The 7631-nt window shown below is 55.7% G+C and overlaps 1 protein-coding gene across 3 annotated transcripts in view; it reads left to right on the top strand.

The window, feature by feature from the left end:
• The first annotated feature begins 607 nt into the window (after positions 1–607).
• Positions 608–7631, top strand: part of SH3BP4 (SH3 domain binding protein 4) — a 96292-nt gene continuing 89268 nt past the window's right edge. The window contains exon 1 of one of the 3 annotated variants that reach the window (XM_087424649.1): positions 608–771. The gene's annotated coding sequence lies outside the window, so the exon portion shown is untranslated. The remainder of the gene's footprint in view (positions 772–7631) is intronic. The other 2 variants (XM_087424652.1, XM_087424650.1) reach the window with 2 other exon arrangements.

The raw sequence follows: 7631 nt of genomic DNA, 5'->3' as shown, positions 1-7631 counted from the left end.
CTGCGCTCGCCCCGCCCCCGGCACCACCCCCCGCCCCGGCATACCCCCCGCCTCCGGCGTTAACGGCTCTGGCCCCGCCCTCTGCCTCCATGCGGCCACAGCTCGCCCCGCCCCCTGACAACCACACCCCGCCCCTGGCCTCCGGCGTGAAGGGCTGGGCCCCGGCCCCTGCCTCCTGGTGGGTGGGGCCACAGCTAGGCCACGCCCCCTACACTGGTGCCTCGCCTCCTGATAACCACACCCCGCCCCCGGCCTCCCGGCAGCAACGGCTGGGCCCCGCCCCTGTCTCCGGGCGGCGGCGGCTCGGCCACGCCTCCTACGCGTTTGCCCCGCCCCCGTCCGCCCTGCCTCCCGAAGGACTAGGCTCGGTCCCGCCTCCTCCCCGTACCCCTTTCCCGCCTCCCGAGTGGCCTCACTCAGGCTCCGCCCCCGCCGCCAGAAGCCCCGCCCCGATACTCCGTCCGGGCGCGAAGACCACCCCTCCGCCTGCCGCCCCGCCCCCAAGGCCCCGCCCCGGCGCGGAGACCACCCTCCCTCCGCCCGCGCCCTGGTCCCCGCCTCGCGCGCCCCGCCCCCGCCCCCACGGTCCCGCCCGGCGCGGGGACCACCCTCCGCCGGAGGAGGCGGGGGCTGAGCGCTCCGGGCACTCTTGGCGGTCCCGGCCCCTCGCCGCCGCCGCGCGGTGATTCCGGCGGAGCCGCGCGCGCCCCGCCGGCGAGCTCCCAGACCGCGAGGAGAGCCGCAGGAGCCCGCGGACGCAATGCGAGCCAGGTAGGCAGGCGGCGCGCCGGCCGACCCCCGGGCGCTCCAGCCCCGCGCCCGGCCTCGCTCCCCCGGCGCCTGCCCAGGCCCCACGGGTTTGCGCACCTCGCGGGCGCCGATCGTTCTCCGCCGCCTGAGTTCTGGGCTCCGGGGGTCCGGGCGCGGCCGGCGCGGGGCTGGTTCGGGAAGCCTCGCGCGCACCTCGCCGCTCCTCCGGCGCCCCGGTCCCCCGGCGCGGGCGGCGGGCGGGGATTCCGGCGCCGAGCCGCACTAGGAGCCTTTGCGTGCGCTCGGCAGATCCCCTTCCCCAGCCCTGGCGCTTCCCGGGGGCAGCCCTGCGGGGTGGCCCTCTTCGGCGACCGGACGCGTCCTCGGGGCGCGAATCGGGGCGCGCTCGGCTCGCGGGGCCGTGGGGCACCCCGAGGGCTGGAGGGGGCCGGGGCGCCCTCTCGCGCTGGTCTGGGGAGAAGGGAAGGGCTCGCGGTCCCGGGTTAAACTTGGTGACAATGTGTATTTCAACTTCGGAGACCCCTCGTTTTAGGGTGGAAATGAAAACCCCGGTTTCTGGCTTGGCTGTCCGGTGACCGAGCAGCCGGGAGCTGACAACGCCGGCGGCCCGCGGGTGAGGACGGCTGGGAGAGAGGCACGTTGTTCTCTAAGTCATGTTCCCCGGGAAGCCCGCTCCGCGGCGCGGACTGGGGATCTATTAGGATCCCAGCCTTGGAGCCCGGGCGGCTTCCAGCCGCGGCCCGCGCTGGCCCTTCCCCGGGATGTTGAGCAGCGGGAGAGCGGCCGGGCTCTACGTGCGGAGAGGGTGGTGGAGCCTCACGGATCAATGAGATTTAAAAAGGGAACACTGGGCTGGGTTTTATTCGTGCTTCTTCTTTCCAAGTTAGTGCGGCAGAATGGTGCTATGTGCTGTATCAGTAGAGATAAGTTCGCATAACTTTTGTTCTGATCACAAAATGCTCTGGGTAGAAACGTGGACATAAAGGGAAATATAAACAGTAAAACAGAAACGGTTCCCGATCCCGCAGTTCCTGCCGGCCTTTGATGTTTACATTCTTGAGGTCACACGCTTGCAGATTTAATCACTGTTGGAACTGGAACCTCTCTTGCCTAAATCAAAATCATCCCTTCATGCAGCCCTCCCCTCCTCACCCTTCTAAATGCGATGGTCTCGGAGCACCAGAGTTTGGGTTTATTGGCCTGACTCCCTTCTCAGCTGTCCTGAGTCCCCTTTCCAGACCTCTGTAGGCCTAAGATGGAGATAGGAGAGGATAGTCAGCTTAGAACACCGGCTCTGACTGGATTGGCCTGGTGCCTCTCGACCCTCCTTTGTGGTTTTGGTTCCTTGCCTTGTAAAAATGAAGGTAATGATACTCAATCTGCTTCTCAGGCCACCATAAAAATTAATGGGTGGTTTGCAAAGCGTTTTGACATCCTTGGATGGACAGCGGCTGTACTTTAAGGGGCTAGGGAGCATTCTGCTATTCTACATTTCTTACGTCATCAGATAAAACAGTCTGCCTCCCACCTGGCCATCCTGATCACGAAACAGACTCCAGGAATGTCTGATGGAGCCTGGAGAACATTCCTGGTTCCTGCTCAGTGTAGTCTGTCCAGGCTAAATCCCTCAGAAAATGGGCTTGGAAGGAGACAGCGCTCCCAAATCCACCTCCTCCCTCTGCTTTCTGCATGTGGGCGGATGTGGAGAGGGTAAGGGGGCATTGATGTTAAGATGCCCCAGGCCCCAAGTTGCACAGGCCTGATGCTTGTCCATCTGTGGAATGCCAAGGCCACGCTGATCCGAGAGGGAACAGTTAATTCTGGGAGAGAGACTCAGAAAGTGAACAAACCTGGCTTCCTAGGAATTTGTGTATGGCTCACTTGTTTACTAAATGAACAATGAATCTGCGGCGCCTGAGAAGCTTCTGTGAGCTTTGATTTTTTTACTCTTGTCCCAAGACTCAGGCACCACTTTGTGGCCTTTTAAAACAATTAGTCCGGATTCCCTATTTGTTAATTTCGGGTACAGGGGAAAAGCTGGAGTGGGGAGAGGTGTCCCACAGGGTTGCCTTTTGTTCTCCTCGCAAAGAAACGGTGATGAAAGATCCAGGTCTCTTGGGCTCCACTTTGTCATTTGATAGTTTCGGTTTTTTTGTGTTGTCACTCCCACCAGCACTTTGATCTGCCCAAGGTCTAGGAGCTGATCACAGCCCAGACACGGAGGTTTCTGGAAGGATCCAGAAAGTGGGCTGGGCAAGTTGCTGATGAGTGACCTTAACCGGGCTCATTGTCTGTTAATAGGCTCTTCATTTTTCGCTGTAGGGAGGATGGGGGCATCTTCCTGAATGTCCCCCTTTGCTGTTTGCTAACTTGATTTCTGGTTATGGGCAGCCTAGAATTGTTTTCCTGCAGGCTGCTTGAACAGACTTCTTTTCTTATTCTAATGTTGGTTTCTAGTCTGATAATAAGATACGCTAATGGTGAGGTGATTGGGGTTTACGCCCTTGGATCCTGGGAGGCCGCTCCTGTGTTTAAATTCTTGGATCCGGGCCAGTTAAGTGTGGGAGGTGTGTACTCCCTCTTCTTCCTGGGGAGGAGGCCGTCTGGCTTCCATCAGCTTCTGAGGGGAGCCCTTGACCCAAACCACTGAGCCACCGAGTTCGGCCCTTGCTGACCGCATCCTTGGCTCCAGGCAGACCTCTGTGGCTCCCTGTTTGAGGTACCAGCCTTGTTTTGACTGAGTAGAAGCTGCCATTTAGCAAGTGGGCCTCGGGCCAGCCACGTGGGTTTCCCTTCGTTTGTTATTTTCAAATTTGACACCTGGATTGGGTCGTGTTGCGATTTTTCTTCTGAGAATTGGAGTCAGGCCCCTGAGATATTTTATTTCCTAAGGCCCTGGAGATGGTCGCTAGCTAGGACTTCTTTGTCCCGAGGTCGCTGCCTGACAACCAGGGATTGGGAAAGGTCACCAGCAGCTAAACAGACTTCACAGGAGTGCACTGACTAGCTCTGCTACTGCCTGGGAGGGGAGCCTGGGGCCAGCCAGTGGGTAGCTTGGCTTCTAGAGCTGGGTCTCCTGGCTGCCCAGCTGTTTGCACAATAGAAGCCCCTCATTCTGCCATCACCCTCCGGAGGAGTGACAGGAAGATAATTCACCAGGCCCCCAAATACCCAGGGAACCAGCTGCTTATCCAGGATCTTTGGGGAGCCTGAGCCTGCTTCTCCGCGGGCCCTGAGGGCATCCGTGTGTTACCGAACAGCCACTGATGCCCTCAGGACAGCGGCTTAGGGGAAAGGATGTCAATATTCAGCCTTTAGAAGGCAAGGAAATGCAGAAGGTGTCTCAGAAAGAAGGGGTGTGTGTGTGGTGTGTTTCAGGGAGGGAAGGGTGAAATCACAGCCTCCCGGCTGCCGTGTGAACAGATACCTTCCTGAACCATCAATAAGCGGATGTGGATTTGAAGGAGTAGAATGGTGTACTGAGTTCACGTAATTTACACAGACATTTGGGGTGTTTTCAGGGGTAGAAATAGGTATCACTTACTGAGGGCTTACAATGTACCAGGCCCTGTACGCACACTTTAAAATCCTCACAAACACTGAGAATGTAAGTAGCTCACCCATCGTAATAGTCCGGTGGGCACTTGGGCTGGGATTTGAACCTGGGTCTGCCTGAGCCCAGAGCTCTTAATCACACCTGGTGTGCTAAAATTACAGAAACAAACGGCTCTCAGTCACGCTTTGGTAGCATTAAGACACAGGCATGAAAATAGCAGAGTGCCTGCCTCCCTTGCACAATTATAAAGAAGCTTGTGCTCTGAAGGTGATGAAATCTTTAAAACCTGTGAAATCTTTTCAGCCTAAATGGAAGGCAGCCAGTTTGCACCTCTGTTCCTGGGGACCAGTGCCCTCACTGTGTCTGTGGGGGAAAGCTTGATTTATTTGAAAGATTGCGATTTTGAAGTTGAGATAACTCAGGATCGGCTCTTAAGTTTGTCCTTGTGCCGTGAAAAGAGAGTATTCTGGGCAGATGAGGTCACTGAAATAAGATTAAGATTATGGGAAGGCTGTTAAGTAAATGTAAGATAAGGATTCCACCTTCCACTTTACAATCAAATAAATGACATACTAATGAGATTATTCTTATCTGCTCCATAAAGGCTTGTCTCCGGGGTGCTCTCTTGACTGATGCCTGTTAGCCCAAGTCTTCTGAACAAATTGAAAAAAATCCTTTCTGTGAAAGGATTTTGCGATTTCAAATTCTTTTTAAATCGTCCTCTCCTCTCTCCCTCCTCCCCCTCCCCCAGTCTGCATAACTGAAGAAAACCCTGCCCCATTCTTAGGAACATGGAAGCCTACTGAAGTCTGTGGGCCTGAAAGGAGCACACACCTTCCTTTCCTGACTTCTCCAGTGTAGGAGGCCCTTGAGCCTGCAGTGTGCTGATAAACCTGCGCTCTGAGGGAAAAACCCAAAAAGCCTCTATTGTAGCGTCTGCCAATTACCGGGGTGTCTATATTCCCACCATGGCTGGCTTCGAGTGACCGGTGTTGGGGCTGGCAATGGTATCAAATATTTTAAAATCTGTGTGAGCCAATAAGAACTGCTCCAGGTCACCTTTTTATTTATTTATTTAGTGTGTGTGTGTGTGTGTGTGTGTGTGGTGTGTCAGTGCGCACCGGCGATCCGAACCCAGGCCGCCAGCAGTGGGGCCGGCCCCCTCCAGGTCACCTTTGATTGCACTGAGCCTGCCGGCCCACCCCCCTTATGCAGTGGATGAAGTGGTGGCCTGGCCTCTGCTTGGACCACGTCTGCCTAGGAGCTGTGCCGAGAGAGGATTTGGATGTCATTGAGTAGCCTAATTTGGCCAGCAAGAGTAGAGTGCTTCAGAACTCAGACTCCACATTAAAATCACCTGGGAGATTAAAAAAAAAATAAACCTTGCAGGCTTATTCCCCAGTGGAGTCAGAGTCTCTGAGAGCAGGGCCCAGACATAGGTAGTTTTCAAAAACTCTCCAGTGGAATCCCCATTCTAACGTGTATCCAGGGTTGAACTCTGCTGATGGAGGGAATTAGTGTAAGAAGACAGTTGGAGAGAGAGTTTGGGACTAGGCATGGCAGACCCTGTATTTGAGGCCAAGGAGTTGGAACTTTGCTTTGTGGGGCTAGGGAGAGTTTTTTAGCAGAGTGAGAGGAAGGGTCAGGTTCTTGGAAAAGGCAGGCAGAGGCCCAGATCTCCCCAGCTGTCAAGTGTCAATCTTATTCCAGTGGCCCCTTCCCGCCGTGGGTGGTGGTCGATACACTTGTTCTGCCTTGGTTGTGTCCGCTGGTCTAGAACGGAGAAGTATCTTCATGGACCAAGGGGTCAGGATGAAGCTGGGAGATGGCTCCTCGGGTGGGTCTGGCATGCTGATCTCGGCTGTTACAGCCGGCGACTAGAGGAGCTTCCTGGGACCACCCAAGTGAAGAAAGGAGAAACTTACAAAGAAAGGGCTTGGTAAGAGTCTGAGCTTGGTTGCACACGTGAGCTGATTGTTTTTTCTCTATCATAATTAGCAGTAAAATTATTTTAAAACGTGAGAGCTTCCTTGGGGAGGCAGCAAGCACGTGGGAAGTGAGTGTCACGGAACTGCTGAGCCAGTCCTGTTGGCAGGTCTGGGACTGGGAAGAGGCACGCCAGGCCCCTGGGGTGCAGGAGTTAAGGAGGCGTCGCTGTGGGCCTTGTGCACGTGCCGGGGCTGCCCTGCAGGTCAGAGAAGGACTGTGTGAGGGAGGGCAGACTTGGGGCTTGTTTCCTTAGAGTTGAACCCATGAGCGTGGCAGAGCTCACCGGAGACTTGAGTGTGAACACTGGGGCTTGGGAGCACGCTTCTGGGCCACCCCATGAAGATGGGGCTGGAAGGCCAAGGGGGGGAGTGAAGAAGCAGCTGGAGGTGAGAGGATGTGTCCTGTGTGAGTCCTGAAGCCAAGGGGGAGGAGGTGGGGGTGTGGGGGAAAGGGGTTGGGAGCCTGATGCAAACAGGATAATTCTGGGTAATGAATGATCAGAGCAGTAAGAACAGGAAGACTTGTTAGAACAGTGTGATTGTGGTAGTGGGGAAGCTTCTAGAAAACAGAACACGGAGCATAGGCCACTGAGAAAGAAGAATGTTAGTGATAAAAGAAATAAGACTGTCATTTGAGGGTGTCAAGACCGCAGGGACCCAGGGTTGGGTCGGAGGGGCTGGAATGCTGGGGGCCGGGGAGGCCTGGTGGGGGCTGACATGGAGTGAGCAGTGAGGGAGCGTCCAGTGAGTGGGTGAGTGGCCCCAGGCACCGTGAGGGAAAAGTTAGGTGTGAATGATGGTCTTCGGGAGCAACTGGTTAAAAGACTTCCCCAAGTGCCTTTCCAGGTTGGACACACGCAGCTTGCTTTCAGCAGCCTTTGTGGGGGCATGGCTGGGTCCTCATGTGTCCCTAAGACCCAGTTCTCTAAGGCTCCCTTCTCAGAAACTTCCCCTGACTCCCCAAAGTCAGGAGCTGACCAGTGCTTCCTTACAAGCCTGTGTCCACCTAGGCAGGATGCTGCTGGGCGTCAAGGTTGCATTGTGTTTCTCTCTGCATCCTCAGTGCACAGACAACATGTCCCATGAGTCAAGGAACGGGCAGGTGGAGAGACAGGCTGGACAAGGTGAAACTTGGGGTGGCAACTTACATATAACCACAGCAACAGTGTTAATGTTCTCTTCTTAGACATCTTAACAGTTTAAACCTTACAATATATGACGGAAGTCGTTTCTGGCTTTAAGAATTCTATCCTATGAATAATAATCAGCTTACTTAGAAATGCCGTCAAGTGGCTGTCCCAGCTTTTGGGACATTT

The sequence above is a fragment of the Ceratotherium simum genome, chromosome 37, assembly GCF_057802395.1.
Source record: "Ceratotherium simum simum isolate JZ-2026a chromosome 37, ASM5780239v1, whole genome shotgun sequence".
Taxonomy (NCBI): domain Eukaryota; kingdom Metazoa; phylum Chordata; class Mammalia; order Perissodactyla; family Rhinocerotidae; genus Ceratotherium; species Ceratotherium simum.
Note: the sequence above shows the minus strand (reverse complement) of the source record. Positions and strands in the feature narration are given on the sequence as shown.